Source organism: Lipotes vexillifer, unplaced genomic scaffold, assembly GCF_000442215.2.
Source record: "Lipotes vexillifer unplaced genomic scaffold, Lipotes_vexillifer_v1.1 scaffold232, whole genome shotgun sequence".
Lineage (NCBI taxonomy): Eukaryota > Metazoa > Chordata > Mammalia > Artiodactyla > Lipotidae > Lipotes > Lipotes vexillifer.
Window position 1 is genome coordinate 3,840,244 of NW_006793997.1, and position 17,148 is coordinate 3,857,391.

A 17,148-nucleotide genomic window follows, 5' to 3' on the forward strand; every position below is an offset into this window, starting at 1 on the left:
ACAAAATACAATTATTTTGTAATTATTTAAAATATTGTCATGGTTCCAAACTCAAATTTAAAAAACAAGATATACTATATTCAGAAAAGTCTAGTTTTTATCCCAGTCTCCTCTACCCTGTTCTCTCCCTCCCCTTATAAGTAACTATTTTTAAAAGTGTGTGTTTTATCCTTCCATTGTTTGTTTTTCTTAATATAAACAGGTAAGTAGACATATTTATATTCTTTATTTCTTAGATAAATTGTAATCTATATTTACTTTTTTTTTCAACTTTGCTTTTTTAATTTCCCAAGATATCTGGGAGATAACATCACAGTAGTACCACAATAATACAGCACAGAGTTGGATTTTGCTTTGCTAGCCAATCAATTTTTTTCTTTTAATAGGTGAGTTTAAGCCCATTTAAATTTATTCATATAACTTATAATGCTTGGCCTTGGTTCTGTCATTGTTTTATAGTATATATGTAGGTATAAAAGTCTTTTATATGGATAGTTTTTCTCTGTATGTCTGTTTTATTTATTATCTCTCCCCTTTAGTATGTTTTTTCAAGTTTTGCTTATTGTTTTTGTGGGTTTTTTTTTTTTAAGAGCAACTTAACATTTTTGTCCTGAGGGCTACCATATTCTTTTTTTTTTTTTTAGGGCTACCATATTCTAATGCCATTATGTAATACCTTAGCCATGCCCCTTTTCACTGTCCATAAGTTCCCTCTGTTTGCATTGTGCTTGTTAAAACACCTTTGGCCAAAGCAGGTCCCATGTCAATCCGAGATTCAAGGGGAGCAGTAAACTCACTGCACCTCTTGATGGGAAGAGCAGAAAAGTCACCCTGCAAAAGGTGTACATAAAAAGAAGGAAGAATTTTTGGCCATTTTGAAGTCTGCCACAACTAACATATAATATTTTAATCTTGTCTATTTTTATTCATTATTTATTGGTTCCCTGCCAATATGAGCAATATTGAAATTAGCTAATAATCTCTTATTTTCCTTGCCTTCCCTCTCTTCTGCCTCTGATTTGAGGAAATACCCTTTTACTCGCCATTACTAACTATAAAGAAGGCAGCACATTCTACTCTTCTTGTATGCCTCCCTTATTCTTATGTTTTCTCTTTTAATATCTACATTGTCAGAGCCATCAGCCATATGCACTATCAGTCTTACAGGTAAATATATATTTAATGCTCACTATCAGTACTTATAATGATGTTTCTTCAGCCAGTTTGGTTGTCTGAAGCTTTTTCTCTAGTACATGTTTTAGGAAGTCATGGGAAGAATGCTTCTGGAATTCTTTTTTTCTTTTTTTTTTAATAAATACATAAATAAATTTATGTATTTATTTTTTTGGCTGCATTGGGTCTTCTTTGCTGCATGCGGGCTTTCTCTAGTTGCGGTGAGCGGGGGCTACTCTTTGTTGTGGTGTGCAGGCTTCTCATTGCGGTGGCTTCTCTAGAGCACGGGCTCTAGGCGTGCGGGCTTCAGTAGTTGTAGCACGTGGACTCAGTACTTGTGGCACACAGGCTCAGTAGTTGTGGCACACGGGCTTAGTTGCTCCGCAGCATGTGGGATCTTCCCAGACCAGTGCTCAATCTGCATTGGCAGGTGAATTCTTAACCACTGTGCCACCAGGGAAGCCCTCTTTGAGTATTTTACATATGACATTCCATTTTCTTCTGGCTTGAAGTGCTTCTCTCAAAGGCAGTCTGACTTTTTTCCCTTCTAAATGACTTGCTCTTTTCGAATGGATGCCCCAAAGATTTTTTGTTTTAAAGTCTACTAGCTTTACTAGGATACGTCTTCAGACTGGTTATTTTGAATCAGTTTTCCCAGGTATGTGGTGTGTCCTTTCAGTGTGCAGTATTGCCTCTTTTGTTGTTTTTTGTTTCTTTGTTTTTTTGGTTACTTTAGCAAAGTTGTCATGTCATGAAATTTATGTTACTTACTTACTTATTTATTTATTTATTTTTTGCGGTTTGCGGGCTTCTCACTTGTGGCCTCTCCCGTTGCGGAGCACAGGCTCCGGACACGCAGCCTCAGTGGCCATGGCTCACAGGCCCAGCCAGTCTGCGGTATGTGGCATCCTCCTGGACCGGGCCATGAACCTGCATCTCCTACATCAACAGGCGGACTCCCAACCATTGTACCACCAGGGAAGCCCCTTTACTTATTTATTTTTATAAATTTATTTATTTATTTATATTCTTGGCTGTGTTGGGTCTTCGTTGCTGCCTGCACACAGGCTTTCTCTAGTTGTGGCGAGCAGGGGCTACTCTTTGTTGCAGTGCATGGGCTTTTCCTTGCTGTGGCTTTTCTTGTTGAGGAGCATGGGCTCTAGGCACGTGGGCTCGGTAGCTGTGGCTAATGGGCTCCGTAGTTGTGGCTCGCGTGCTCTAGAGTGCAGGCTCAGTAGTTGTGGCTCACGGGCTTAGTTGCTCCACAGCATGTGGGATCTTCCCAGACCAGGGCTCGAACCCACGTCCCCTGCATTGGCAGGTGGCTTCTTAACCACTGTGCCAGCAGGGAAGCCTTGTCATGAATTTTAACTTTCAGTATTGTTCTATTCATTGCTTTTGTTTTTGTCCATGAGAACTGCTATTGTATCTGTTTGAATCTTCTTTGCTTGTCTTCTGTCACTTAGTTTCTAATCATTTTTAACCTCTTCGTTTCTTTTTGGTTTAAAATTTTTCCTCTTTTTCATCGTCTCTGTCTCTTAAGGCATGTTGCATCTATTCATTCTTGTATTCTTTCTAATTTAGTCTGCATTTATAAAATGATTTCTTTCATATCGTATTCTTTCTTGAGTTCTCATGTTTTCTTGAGTACCGTCCCCTCATTTCTGAGTATTTCTAGTTCTGATTCTGTTCTCATATATTATATCATTCTCTTAAATTTTTACAGTTCATTTCAAAATATTAGGCACAGCTTTCATCCCCTTTGTAGGCATGTCTTTCTGGCATGCTTTCGTTGGCCATAGGGATACTTTTTTTGCTTCTTTTTCAATAACTTCCTATGGGATTTGAGCACAATCCTTTTCTGTTACTCATTTTGACTGTTTTTTTTTTTAAACTATTAAAACCTCTGGAGAAACATTATGTTAGCAATAAAATATTTTCATGTATATGTATTTGAGTTCACTTGTCAGTTCTAGTGATTTAACGGCAATGAAACATACCATAGAATTTGCTACCTGAGATGGGTTAAAGCCAGTTCATGTTTGTACTGGGGACATTGGTTTAAAAAGGAAGTTAACATCTCCAAGTACTTAGGTTCAAGTTTTGTATGAGTTGCTTATGGCTGAGCTGTGAGAGACAGGAGCAAGTATATATTTTAGAATTTGACCAACACAATAACAAAGGCAAGTTTGGTTTGAAGAGACAGTAAGGAACAGGTAAGTGTTGATTTGGGGAGTTTGTAAAGATGCTTTTCTGCGTTTGTTCTGTGGACCACATGGTGTTTTATTACCAACAGAGAAGTTATATGATGAAAACTTAGCTTCCCCTTGGCATCTGTGATAATTAACAGCTTGATCTTATGTAGCTTTTCTGTGCTGTCTCATTTATACAAAACATCATTATCAAGTGCCCACTATATGCCTGCTCATTCCAGGCATACTCCTGCTGCAGGCCTTTTCACAAGCTGCTTCCCCACTTGGAATGATCTTTCCCCAGGTATTTAGTGATTCACACTTCCTCACCTCACCTCTGTCACATCATTGCCCCACATTTCTTTGCCTTACCACTCCATTTGAAAGTAACTCTTCCACACCTCCCCCTACTTCTTGCCTTACTGTTCTCCAAATCACTGTGGTTGTTTGATTTTTCATTTAGTTTGTACACTTCCTCATGTCTGTTTCCCCTTATTAGAATCAGAGGTCCATGATAGATCCCCAGTGCCTAGAACGGTTCCTGACACACACAAGGCTCTCAAATTAGTGCATATATCCTGGGTGCTGAGGATGCAGGGGGTGAGCAACACATACCCCACCCCCGTGGAGTTTGGAGTCTAGTGGGAGAGGCAGAAATTAGTTTAATAAAGTGTGGAAAGTGCTAGATGAGAGGACAGAGCAGGAGAAACAGAGCTAGTCTAGGGGAGGCTTCCCTGAGAAAGAGTTTTGAGCTAACAAGTGAAGGACTAGTGAGTAGGAGCTTTGTGGTGGGGAGTAGTCTAGGCAGACGCAGCACCTTTTTCCAAGGCTTATCAGCAAGAGGGAGCAAGGCCAGCGCTGTGAGGGAGTGAGGAAGAGGTGACCGGGCAGCTGGGCAGCTGGACAGGGCCCCATCAAGCAGGGCCTTAGGCCAAGTTACAGATTTTGTTCTTAGTGAGCTGTGTAAACAGTAGTACCAGTCACAGCCACATAGATTGGGTCATAACTCAAGACAGTGTGGTGTATCACAGTATATATGGTATATACAGGATTTTACAGGATATCCAGCAGGGAATTAGAATGATTAATGATGGGACCCATTTGTCATGGCCTACGAATGGCTCCCTCATAGCGATTTTGAGAGACCAGATAAAATGAATATATATAATAAATAGCCCATATTTGTATTATTTATTAACAAAGCTACAGTTCTGTAATATTTTTATTTTTAATAGTATATTTGCTGAAGTTTTGAAAGTATGTTTTAGGTGGTCCTGGAAGAGAAGCATTTATTTTAGTTATAAGAAAAAAAAAGAAAGAAAAAAAACTCTTTAAAATGAACAAGATGACTGCTTTTATTGTTAGTTTCACCTGGAAAGGTAAAGTTTTGTAGAAGCATATGGATAAAAAGAGATATCAGAGACTGTAAGGCAGAGTGCAAAGAGCAGGCCTGTTTGGTGTGCCATGGCCTCACTTTGATTTCCGGGGCCTGGTTCTTAACGCGCTTAACCGGTGTTGGCCAGTTACTTATCCCAACTTTGCTGAGCCTAGATTTCCTCCTGTGGAAAACGAAGCTGAAATAGTCCTTTGCTCATACATCTGTAGCGAGTCAGCAAGCCTAGGCTGTGTCCCTAGAACAGGCCAAGCTGTTTCATCCTTGACCTTTAACAGATAATGGAACCTTGGACTTATCATCCTGTGTCAACTCATGGAGATAAGCAAGCTGTGTGCTTTTAGTTTTTGAGCTAGCAGTGAATTTTTAATTTTGTTTTATTTTTTTAAATAAGGGAAGACTAATGTATAATTGACAGGAAATACTTGTATAGATTGGAGATAATAAAAGAGTTAAGAACTTGTCATCTGATTTTTGTGTGTTCTTGGGACTCATAAGAAGGGAAAATGATCCAAAAACTGCCCTTTTTTTTTTTTTTTTTTTCCCTTGGCCACACCGAGCGGCTTGCGGGATCTCAGTTCCCCAACCAGGGGTTGAACCCGGCCCCCCTGCAGTGGAAGTGCAGAGTCCTAACCACTGGACTACCAGAGAATTCCCTCCAGAAACTACCTTTATTGAGCAACCCCGTGATTGGGTGGCATTCAGAACTTTTGACATTGGTGAATTTCTTCCCCCCTCTGTGGTTCAATTCTTTTCTACATTTTCTGCTCTCTGTATAGATTTCTTCTGTCTCTCCTTCCTCCTGGTTTAGCACAGCAGAAGAGCAAGCTTGGCTAGAAGATAAGCATTGTCTGCATAGCAAGTCAAAACACCATGTGCCAGGCTGGTGGTAGCTAGGTAGTCTGCTGCTGTGTGCTTCTGTGGTTGTCAGTGAAGACCTGGGTTTAAAACGCAGTGACCTGGTATGGTCTTTGGAAAAGCAGAATGACAAATTAAAAAACTAAGTCCAGCTCAAGGTTTGGGTTTCCTTATTTGTCATTTTGATTAAGCAGCTGTTTCCTTTCTCTTTAAGGCCTTGATCATCTTCATATCATACAGATTAATCTTTCTTTTTGTGCTTTAAAAAAGTGAATTTTTATAAAACCTACATAATTTGTGGTTCTATACAGGCACTTAATTATCTCTAAGTAGATCATTTTCCCAGCCTTCATTTTTTTCAAGAATTTGTGAAAATGTTAGAAAAATACAGTACTGGTTAAGTTGGCTATTGCATACGTATTGATTTAAAAAGCTACCCTGGATGGCAGTTTACAGCTTTAGGAGGATATGTTGTTTCACTTGGTTTTCCTGTAGCCTTTGTTGAAATTTGTTTGATGAAATTCATTACCCCATACTTTGGAAATGGCCCTGACCTTTTCCTTTTCCTCACAAATGAACACATTCTTTCAACCCTCTGCAGTGTGTTCTCCCCTGTGCGTAGAGACTTCAGCTGCAGAGATGCTTGAGAAGCCTGCAGCAACGCTGAGCAGGTTAAATTTAATTGCTGGGTGTCTGGGAATCGTTTCTGAAGAGGAATGTTTCCACCATTTGTTTTTGTCATTGTTTTGTTGGGGTGTTTTTGTTTGTCTGTTGGCTCTGGGTGAGGATTTAAACTCTTCTCTGAAAGAAAACTGTTAGGAATATGTTAGCATGATAAGTTGTATATCTCAACTCTGGTGAGCTGTGAAACCCATTTCTTAGGGACTAGAAGTAACAAGGACATTTAACCATATTCTTCCTTCTTTACTAAAGAAATACGATGCCAAAATGTTTATTCCTTCAAGAATAGAAAAATATTTACACCCTCCCCCAAGGGTTGGGAAATGCACTTATTCCTATGCAGCAGGATTCTACCTGAAACAGTTGCTTCTGTAGGCTTTTTTTTTTCCTCCAGCTATAAAAATCTCTGTGATTTAATACATTTTGCCCTAATATTACATATAAAAACGCTTTTCACATACTCTTAGATGTTGGTGATATTTGACCAAGTATTTGAGCTTCATATTTGTGGGTTTTAAACAATAATGATGATGATGATATAAGTTTATCTTTATTATTTGTTATACATTTGATAGCTCTCTTAAGTGATGGATGGGGTATAGTGTTTAAAATTTTGATCCCCCAAATATCTCTTCATAAGAAAACATATTGGAATGGAAAACAGTATGGAGGTTCCTCAAAAAACTAAAAATAGAGTTGCCATATGGTCCAGCAATCCCACTCCTGGGCATATACCCAAACAAAACTATAATCCGAAAAGATACATGCACTCCTGTGTTCATAGCAGCACTATTTATAGTGACCAAGACATGGAAACAACCTAAATGGCCATCAATAGGTGAATAGATAAAGATGTGGTACATATATACAGTGGAATATTAGCCATAAAAAAGAATGAAATAATGCCATTTACAGTAACATGGATGGATCTAGAGATTATTATGCTAAGCGAAGTAAGTCAGAAAGAGAAAGACAAATATCATGATATCACTTATATATGGAATCTAAAATGCGACACAAATGAACATAGCTACGAAACAGAAACAAACTCATAGACATAGAGAACAGACTCGGTTGCCAGGGCCGGGGTGCGGGGGGGTGGTGGGAAGGAAAGACTGGGAGTTTGGGATTAACAGTTGCAAACTGTTATATATTGGATGAATAAACAACAAGGTCCTACTGTATAGCACAGGGAACTATATTCAGTATCCTGTGATAAACCATAATGGAAAAGAATGTGAAAGAGAATGTATATCTGTGTATAACTGAATCACTTTGCTGTACAGCAGAAATTAACAAAGCATTGTAAATCAACTATACTTCAATAAAATTTTTTTAAAATGTATTGGTAATTACAGTTTTGTCATTTGTGACAACATTTTAAAATAATCTGTTTACTTATAGCCAAAGAAAAAATTACTAAACAATCATGCAGAAAGTCATATTTATTGAATTAAGCTCGCTCTTCCCCTTCTCTCCATGCTCAATTCAGTAACTCTTAAGTGCACTGTTTGAGCTTTCTGTGAGGGAGCAGGGCCAGCTGAATGAGTATTCTAAGATGCAGGCTAGAAGTTGGAGTGCCCATCCATGCAGTGGGGATCTTGTCTGGAAGCCACATTAGGGGCTGATCAGTAAGGTCGAATACGCAGATCGATACGTTGTTTACATCTCTTTGGCAGATTGTAGCCTTGTAGGAGAGGTTCCTTTCTCAATGGAGATGGCTGTCTTGAGAGGTCATTCCAGGTAGGTTAAGTCTTCTAAGTGGATTATTTTATTTCTCAGAATAATCTTACTTAATTATTTCAGAATAATTTTATTTATTTATAATTTAGCTGATTCTTTGGAGTTTCTTTTTTTTTTTTTTTTTTTTTTGCGGTATGCGGGCCTCTCACTGTTGTGGCCTCTCCCGTTGCGGAGCACAGGCTCCGGACGCGCAGGCTCAGCAGCCATGGCTCACGGGCCCAGCCTCTCCGCGGCATGTGGGATCTTCCCAGACCGGGGCACGAACCCGCATCCCCTGCATCGGCAGGCGGACTCTCAACCACTGCGCCACCAGGGAAGCCCATCTTTGGAGATTTTGCCTTTTAAAAATTTTACCTTCTGGATTCTCGGAATAATTTTATTATTCTCAGAACACTTTCAAGAATAATTTTTAAATTCTATCGAACGTTGAAAGTTGTCAGCTTAAGATGTTGACTTGCCTGCATTCAGAAATGGTATCGAGATTTTCGTTTAGTGTGTGATAACTCTGTTCTCTTAAGCCTATAGTTAAAAATGAAATGAATTGTGGAGTTTTGGTTCAGCCTAGATTAGGATTTTTGAGGTTGAGCTATAGCCAAACACCAAATTAATTAAATAAAATATTGAGACTGCTCTGTCTCAAAGAAAATTTATTTGGTCTTTGCTGGCATCGAATCAAGCCTTTTGAGTATAACATTTTCAGCATATTAATAATAGTATGTGTCAGCACAAGGAGATCAGCTCAGTGCTTTGTGACCACCTAGAGGGGTGGGATAGGGAGGGTGGGAGGGAGACGCAAGAGGGTGGAGATATGGGGATATATGTATATGTATAGCTGATTCACTTTGTTATAAAGGAGAAACTAACACCATTGTAAAGCAATTATACTTCAATAAAGATGTTAAAAAAAATAATAGTATGTAAAAATATTCATAGCTCATAACCTTCCTCTGTAATTATCAAAAGCTTTGCTATCCCACGGTCAGTTAAAAAGTTTTCTTTTTGAATAGGGCTCTCTTTTAGTTATTACAGAGGACACAGCACTGTGGGACTATGAGCCTGTGTTCCCTGCACTCAGCTTTCAGATGTCTAATCGGGTAACTACAGTAACAAAAATATTCCACTCTTGCAAGTCTAAGAATGCCAAATTTTTTGTCTTATTTTTAAAAAGTATTTTAAAAAGTTAAATGAATACATGTTCATTACAGAAAATGGGAGGGAAACATACACACAAATGAATTAAAATCACCTAGAAATAATCATCATAACATTCTGTTGGTTTTTTTTTTTTTAGTATTTTGCCTCTTTATTTTATGTGGGTATAATTGTGCATGCTTTAATTTTTTCTATTTTTAATAATAGTTGTTGAGAAGTTTTCTCAAGTTATTTAAGCTTGTTGGGGAAGGAAACAGTTTCCCTCTACCCTTTCTAGGTCCTTCCGGCTGGTCTAAGAATTAAATTGACACGAGACAGATTAGCAGGAGAAAAACAAACTTAATTGCGTACATACTAGAGGCTCCGTAAGAAACCTGAGACCTTAGGATAAGTTAGGCAGTTGAGGCTTATATGCCTTCTGAGAGGAGGAGAAAGGGGTGAGGAAGGCAGTTCACATGGAGATGGGAAAATAAGTGTTTGGTAAGCAAACGTTTGCTGGGCCCTGCAGAGACAATGGGACACAGACAGGACTGTGGTCTCCAGGCCCTGCTGAGTTCCCCCAACCTCACTTTGCCCATATCTTTGCAGACATCTCTGGCGGTAGTGCTCTTCCTAGATCAGGCCCTTTATCCAAATTCTTTTAGGCAGTTAAAGGAAGAGAAGGGGTTAAAAACAAAGACTTCCTAAGGGTTCTGTTTCTTAAAAACAATCAGCTTAAAATAATCTTCATGCTAAATAGACACATTTTGGGGTGGCAAGTTTTGCTCCCCTACAAACTCTATGAAAAAATTTTAACAGGTTGCATTAAATAAGCCATCAAGTTGATATACCATAATTTACTCAATAATATTCTTATTATAGAATTTTTAAGTGAGTTTTCATTTTTAATGCATTGTTTAATTTTAACAACACTCTTAAACCTCTTTGGGCAGAAGAATTTTGTGTGAAAGGAGGAACTGCAAATACAAAATTATAAAATCTCTGGAATTTCACTTGGCCTCTGTCTATAACATGATAGAGCCAGAGAATTGGTTTAAAAAAAGCAGTTTAAAATTACTCATATATTGTCAGGTTGCCCTGTATAAAGGTTATATCAGTTAATAATCCATACAGTGTTAGGTATTTATCTTTTTAAAACTGTTCTTATCAGCAGTTCTTTTCATTTTATTTTTGGTATTTTCTCTTTTTACTTTGAAAACTTTTAAACTTATAACACTATAGGTAAGACGGCAGCATTTGTTACATTTGCTTTATCTCCCCCTCACTCTGTACATATACACACACACATGCATCCATAATATATACATATACAAGTATGTATATATGTATTATTATTATTTTTATTAAAGTAAATTTATGATATTGATATGATCTAATGTTTAGGCCATAATAAAATTTCTCCAAATGTGTCAACACTGTCTCTTACAGTTTTTTATTTTATTTTTTGATCCAAGATCAGGTCAAAATCACGTACTGCATTTAGTCATCATAATTCTCTTTTTTTAAACAAGTGTCAAAGATTTTATTCAACTCATTAATTAATGAAAAAACTAATAAGATGTTAAAAGCAATTCAAATGAGAATTTAACACACTAGACAATGTATTTTTACAGTCCTGTGAACAGAAATCATTTGCATAACTAGGGTCAGGAAGCGGTTGTATTTCTCTCAATTTTCTACAATTTAACTTCTACAGGTTGTAAAAAACAAAAACAAACACTGGTATTAGTTTTCCACTGCTGCTGTGACAAATTACCAAAAACTTGGTAGCTTAAAACAACACAAACTGATTATTTTACAGTTTAGTTGGAGTGTCTTACATTTGGAGGGCAAAAGTCCAAAATTGGTTTCACTTGGCTAAGATCAAGGTGTCAGCAAAGCTGTGTTCCTTCTGGAGGCTTGAGGGGGGAATCCGTTTTTTTGCTTTTTCTCCACCTTCTTGAGGCCACCCCCATTCTTTGGCTCCTGGTCCCCTTCCTTCATCTTCGAAGTTAGTAGAGTCATCATAGCTCTTTAATCTCCTTTAATCTAGAACAGTTTCCCAGCCTGTTTTTGTTTTTTATAACATTAACACTTTCTGAAGAGTTCAGACCAGGTGTTGTTTTGTGGTGTCCTTCGATTCGGGTTTGTCTGTCTCCTGGGATTACACATGTCTGACAGGAGGGCTACGTAGGCGATGTCCTCTTAGCATGTCACACTGAGGGACACACACTGTCTATTTGTTCCATTATTACTGATGTTTTGTTTGATAATTTTGTTAAATGGTGGCCTCAGAAATCTCCATTGTAGCTCTCCTGCTTTGTATTAACAAGTGTCCTATGGGTAATACTTGTGCAAGGATGCCATTCAGATTTTAGTTTATGTTCTGCAAAGTGCACACTAGAATTACTTTGAGAAGTTTAATTGGTTCTTAATTTGTGTGTTGTGTGCTTTTCTTATTGATTTGTGAGTATACTTTTATTATGATGATTATTCATTTCTAACATTTAGTAAGCCATTAGTTATTAGCTACTAGACACTGCTCTGAAATCTTCATAATGATTTTATGAAATGCAGGTACCATCTTCTCCCTTCATTTTACAGAAGAAATTGAAGCTTAGAGAGACTAATGCTGGGTTATGTATTTTGCAAATATTTGTCCCGGTTTGTTGTATACGTTTTAATATAGTCTATTTTGCTACCCCAAAGCTTTACATATTATCATAGAAACAACTATCAATTTATTCTTTTATAGTTTTTGCCTTTGGTGTCCTACTTAGAAGCATTAGGTATTAAATCCATTAGGAATGAGGTTTGCTCAAATGCCATCTTATCAGTAAGTAGGGTTGCCAGATTTTGCCTAAACTAAGCATGGCCCAAATATTGTATGGAATGTACTTATACTAAAAAATGATTTGTTGCTTATCTGAAATTCAACTTTAACTTGGTGTCCTTTATTTTTATTTGGCAATCCTATCAGTAAGGCTTTCCCTGACCACTTTATTTAAAATTGCAACTCCCATCTCAGCAGTCCCCGCTTTTCTCTTTCTCCATAGCACTATATATACACAATGTATTTTACTTTTTTGTTTAGTGTCTGCACTCTACCACTGGAATATAAACTCCATGATACCAGGCTTTTTTTAACTTTTAAATGTAGGTTTAACATACATATAGAAAAGTGGACGCGTCATTAGTATACCACTCAATGAATTACCTCAAAGTGAGCACACCCATATAACCACCCTCCAGGAGGGCGAAGATTTTTATTCTCAATGTATTTTCAGTGCCTAAAGTAGTACCTGACACACAGTAGGTAATCAGCAAATATTTGTTGAATGAATCAATGATGTAGCCTGTGAGGTAGGCATTCAGGTTACTTTTGTCCAAATAACTAGTGAGAGAATTTATTGATTATTTATTGCTTGGTTCTTATCCCCCTGAAAAGTGTAATTTTTGATGAATTTGAATAGTGCAATTGTTTAGCTGTTCCCCTACTGTTGAACATTTTGGAGGTTTATGCTTGTGGTTTTATATATGTATATGGTTTTTATCCTTAAACATTTTTGTGCATTAAAAATTAGTCCTCATTTCAGATTGTTTTCATAGACTGGTTTCCTAAAAGAGGAATGCTAGGTCAAAGGGTGCGCCCCTCTCATTCAGACAAAACACCCACTGACAGTCAGTGGACCTGTCTGCTGAAGATGGCACATGGAAAGGACCAACACCATTGCCTGTGTTCCCTGCTTCGGAGAACAGCTAGCAGACCAGGTGGCGAGTGCCTGGTCACTTCCTTGACATTATTCTTCCTGGTTGGTAGGGTGACCAAGATGCCTCGGGTCTGCATGCCAGCTCCTCTCCTTATACTAGTTGCAGGACTTCGGGCAAGTCGTTCAACAGATTGCCGTTTTCTCTAGACAGTGATGGTAGCAGAGCCTACAGGGGTACCACATGGGATGTAGTCTCAGGAGGTGGTAACTGCAGCTCTAGGGGCAGGTGGCCTCTGCTGCTCGAAGCTCACCCAGTCCCTGGTCCAGATCATTTGGTAGATGAGCTGACGGACGCAAGGTGACCACTTCACTCTGGCCAAGAAATACTTGTCAGGTGAATGAGGGTCAGGCTGTGAGCTTACAGGACAGGATTCCCACCTTCCCATTACGACCACAGGTATGCAGAGAAAGAGGGGTATTATCACCCCTTTCAGACAGATTGATTTGAACTGTGAGAGCACACCCTCTCAGCTGAGGCTGCCCTCGTCTTTCCTTGCTCATACGTGATACATCCATTTCTGTCACCTTCGCAGGAGAAAATAGATAACTGCACTACCCTTTTCTCACACCGGTCAGCTCTTTCCAGGACTGCTCCTATTCACGAAGAACTAACAGGTCCGTGAGTGTTGTGTGCGCATTGAGAGTATGAGTTGTCTTGTGTAAACCACTCGTGAACATGACATTTACCACCTGGCTGCCAAGAAGAGGAGTCAAGGGTTTCTTTCCCCTTTTGGTGCTCTCACTACACCAGAAAGAATGGGTCGTTCATTCAGTTAATATTTATTACAAAGGGCCTCTGTGCGAGGAGGCTATTCTTAAACTCCACAAAGTACCCCTAACACCAAAGGGGAGCGGACAGGATGCTCAAGGGCACCTGGGGGGGCAGTGCACTGGGGAGAGAGGAGGGGAGCACAGGGGGGAGCGCGAGTTGGCATTTCTCTGCAGTCTCGTGTTTTATTTAAACCATCCTCGCAAATTTGAAAAATTCCACTCTATAATACATCCATTTTATTTTAATATTAAAATGTTTTAAATGACCAGATTAATTATTTAACTTTTCCTCCCTGCTCTCCAGTAAAATCCGTGCTCTGGGACGTCAAGCCACGGTTATTCAGTGGCATGTAATCATTGCAAGCCCCAGGCTGCTGCGAAACAGAGAGAAATAGCTGTTAGATACTCTCTGGGAGAAATATCAGTGGTGACATAAAGTGACTGGAACATGTTCCTATCTAGAAGGACTAGCTGGGGTCTGTGCACTCAGAGGATGGGCACAAAGTCCTGGATTATGTATTCACTCGGTTGCAACTAGAGAAGCATCATAAAATTTTTAAACTTGCATGAATTCAAATGTACTCATTGGGGAAATTATTTTCTCGGTAGTGAGACTGGTTTTGCTTGTCAGTCCACTCAGTGAAAGTGAGTGAGTCGGTGATGAAATGGGAGCTAGGGATCCTGCTTTTCCCATGAGAATATCCATTCTCAAGTTCCGTCTGTCAGGTGACCCCTGCCGATTAGAAATTAAGTGTGCTCACCCACGTGTGTCTTCAGTAACCTGGTCCTCACATGCAAGCCTGGTGTGCGAGAGGAGAATCAGCGGATTGCTCTGACACTGGAGGGAAAAACAGCCCTCCAAAGGGAATTTTCAAGGGTAACTTTGACTAAATGTGGTTTTCACCTTTAGCCTCCCTGCCTGTCTTCTCCACACAGACACACTGTTGCACACATGCTGTTGCAACTCCACCGTGCTAGGTGCTTTCCCTGAAATGACCTGTGGACAGCACCTCAGCTCAAGGACAAGGCAACAGTTGCCCAGAGAGGTGAAGTGGGAGCCCAGTGGTAGGACTTTCCAACCCCAGAGTGTACACTCATTCCATTGGGCCTTTCTGCTCCTACAGTTGTATTAAAATCTTTTAAATCACGAATTGCTCAAAAAGAAATTTTTTTTTAATTTAAATAATCCCAGCAGGGAGTTCCCTGGCAGTCCAGTGGATAGGACTCGGCACTTTTACTGCCGTGGCCTGGGTTCAATCCCTGGTCAGGGAACTAAGATCCTGCAAGCCACACAGTGCAGCCAAAAAAAAACCCAACGGCATTTAGTCCAGACTTGCAGAGAACCAAGTTACAGGGTCTGCCTGTGCTTTTTTTGGCGACAGCAGTGGATCCCGGCTGCGCTCTGGCCTGAGCAGGAGAAGAACGGGCCGAGATTGGAGTGAGTTTTGCACCATGTCCGTGACTTTCAGGCTGCACTCAGATAGCTGTTCCCCATGTGTGCGTCCGCCCCAGGGTGGGCTTGTGGGGCAAGTGTGTGCCTGGATCTTGGGAGAAGGCATTACGCAGCATTCCAGCTGCCCTCTGGGGATTCTCACTGCTCCTGCTTTAGTAAAATGTGGCAGGTTGCCTGGCAACCCCCAGCTGGTGGGGATTTTTTTCTACCTACTTTAGGAAAAAGCCTTCTATCAGCTCTTGGCTGACTACTCAGGGCGGAGTAGATAAACTTGGCTCTGCAAGCCGACTTTCTCCTTTATTTTTCACACCTCTGCCTGTATCTTAACATTCACTCTCTCCTCTGTTGTCATTTGTCTATCATTTAAAGGTAGAAGCTGGACAGTTTGCCTCCCAAATCAAGTCCTGAGGGGGATTGGTTACTGAAAACATGTTCTTTTTTTACATTAGTCAAAATTGTTTCATTTGTGAGTCAGACCCGTGGACTGTTTCACTGAGTGTGTTGTATATAGCCATGCACCTCTGTGCTGCTGATTTGGTTTTGACAGAAGGATCCAGTTGTAGCCTTAGAAGGAAGCGTGGCTTGTGCATTTCCTGTTGGTGAAGGCCTCTAACTGCTGCCCTAACCTGGTGCGGGACCAGTCTATCTGTGAGTGCCCTGCAGAAATGTGGTTTGTGGAGCTTTGCAGCTCTGTCCCATGCAAGTTGCTGTCAGATACTCATATTTTTTCTTCATTGAAATCATAGCATAATGCTATGCAAAGGCAGGATAAGTAAATTCATTCATTAAACTTAAGTTTACATGCTTTAAAATGAGACTTATGTTAGAGGCATTAGACGTGGGACTGCAGAGTTATCATTTAAAGGGTGATAATATTTTTCTAGGGAAAAATAAAAGTAGAGAGTACTTTAAAATCCCTGAACTCTCCATTATCAATCAGAAAGCATTCTGTGTTCTGCTCTACCGATACATGACTTTCAAAAGTTGTTTTTCAATTTCCTAATTTGTGTTAAGCATTTTGATGTTGTCAGAAGCTCTTGAGCCATTGGGAATTTTAAGATGTAATGTTATAAAATACTCCAAAATTCTTTAAAGCAGGGGTCCCCAGGTCCCCGGTCCTTGGCCTGTTAGGAACCGGGTGGCACAGCAGGAGGTGAGCGGTGGGCAAGTGAGCCAAGCTTCATCTGCTGCTCCCCATGGCTCCCCATGGCTCTCCACCGCTCCCCATGGCTCCCCATCGCTCGCATCACTGCCTGAACCATACCCCCCACCCCATCCCCGTCTGTGGAAAAATTGTCTTCCACGAAACCAGCCCCTGGTGCCAGAAATGTTGGGGACCGCTGCTTTAAAGTGTAGCAGTATAACAACACTTGCCACCGTATTCAGTTTCTTTTTTCATATAAGTGTTTTAAAATGTAACACTTGACTCTTTTTTCCTAACCAGTCGATTTTCCATTGGATGTCCAAACACACAAAAAGATCTAGAAAACAAAATGACTGTTCAGAACAATGTAGAGATCTTGACAACTTCAGACAGGAAAGCTGACCAATGCCAGTATCAATTAAAAAAGAAAATCTGCCTTATTCTCCTGCTGGCACAATATCTCACAGGTTCTTTAAATGTTCAGGAGTGGTGAAAAACTTGTTACTTCTCTGAATTTGGGGAGTTGCCATCTTCTAAAAGCACTTCCTCACCAAATGGGAGAAGCTCACTCTCTGGCCGCCTCTTAGGCAGGCATGCTCTCCCCTCCCCCTTCCTCTCCCCATCCCTCTCTTCGTCCCTCTCTCTCCTATCTTTCCATCCCGCACTCTCCTGTGCATGTATGTGCTTGACACTGAGCTGCTTCAGCTGCTTTTGGCAGCTTAACATGCTTGTGTCAGACCCGAATGCTGCCTGTAGGTCTGACGACTGATGATGGCAGCGACCACCTCCCATAACAGGGAGACAGACTTAAGGATGAAGAAAATAAAGAGGTGGATTAG

At 40.0% G+C, this 17,148-nt stretch overlaps 1 protein-coding gene and 1 non-coding gene across 2 annotated transcripts in view; both read left to right on the forward strand.

Annotated features, from left to right (window-relative positions):
* The window catches only part of PARN (poly(A)-specific ribonuclease), a 166,509-nt gene that overhangs the window by 84,585 nt on the left and 64,776 nt on the right, over positions 1–17,148 (forward strand). The window lies entirely within an intron of this gene.
* On the forward strand, positions 14,913–14,984 carry TRNAK-UUU (transfer RNA lysine (anticodon UUU)). Its single transcript has one exon. It is a non-coding gene; the product is annotated as a tRNA-Lys (tRNA).